The sequence below is a fragment of the Onychostruthus taczanowskii genome, unplaced genomic scaffold, assembly GCF_017590055.1.
Source record: "Onychostruthus taczanowskii isolate IOZ18803 unplaced genomic scaffold, ASM1759005v1 scaffold96, whole genome shotgun sequence".
Lineage (NCBI taxonomy): Eukaryota > Metazoa > Chordata > Aves > Passeriformes > Passeridae > Onychostruthus > Onychostruthus taczanowskii.
In genome coordinates this window covers 19345-20559 of record NW_024507657.1, presented here as the reverse complement: position 1 = coordinate 20559, position 1215 = coordinate 19345, and positions in this window count along the sequence as shown.

The window sequence follows — 1215 nt, the reverse complement described above, 5'->3', positions numbered from 1 at the left end:
CCGGCGCAGCGCGGGGCGCGCGGCGACCGCGGGAGGCCCGGCGGGGAGGTGGGCCGCGCGGGGGCCTCCTGACGCCACTTCCGGCAGAAGGCCGGGCAGGAGGGGCTCGGCTGCCGCCGTCCCTCCCGCCTCAAGATGGCGGCGGACGGGCAGCTCCCCCACCGCCCGTGGCCGGCGCTGCCATTTTCGAGGGGGGTAGGAAGAGGAGGAGGAGGAGTGGGTCGCCGGCGACGAGCGGCGATTGAAGGGGAAGGGCTGCCGCCATCATGCCTGTCGTCTTTCCTGTCCCACCGACTCGCCGGTGGTCTCGCGTCAGCCCTGCCGACCCTGGACTTCTGCGGGGGGCCGAGCCAAGGCCCTGGAGTGCCCGGTGGCTGCTCTCAGCCCACGTGGCCTTCTGGCCCGAGTGCTTGCGTTGGGCCGTTGTCCCAGCTGGCACACCGACTCAGAGAATCCATTGGGTTGGAAAAGACCTCTGAGATCGCCGATTCAAATCTGTGACCAAACATCATCTAGACACAGCACTAAGTGCCACATCTAATCTTTCCTTAAACACTTCAGGGGAGGTTACCACTAAGTGTGATAATCGGATGCTTTCCTGACAGGCTGTGTCTGCTCCTTCCATGTGTATACAGAGTCACAGGGTTGGAAGGGACCTCTGGAGATCATCCAGTCCAGCATCCCCCCCCTGCCAAGGCAGGGGCACCCAGAGCAGGTTTCACAGGAACAAGTCCCGGTGGGTTTTGAACATGTGTTCAGAGAGGTGATATCCAGGACGTCGGTGGGCAGCCTGTCCCAGTGCTCTTCCAAACTCAAGAAGTTCCTCCAGTGGATCTGTATATGTTGAGGCTGTGTATGTGCCCCTGCATCCACTGGCTGCTACTATGTCTCCTGGTAGTCCCCATGCATCCCCTTCTGCAGCCTGTTACTAATTAGAAAAGTATCTCTGAAGCTTTTATACACAGTTGCAGCAGTCTGTGTTGCCAGTAATGTTTGCCTATAATCCAGGTAAGCCATGGAGTTCCCTCTTGACCTATGTACTGATCTGTGTCCTCACCTGTTCTACCAGCCTATGGTTTACCAGTCACATCTTTCTCATACCTCCTGCTAAAAGCACCTGATGTTTGTGTGGAATGGTCTACAACCAATTCTACTCCACCTGTCCCTTCAGAGAAAAACTGAAGTTGCTCTTATGTTAGTAGATTTACTCTGATT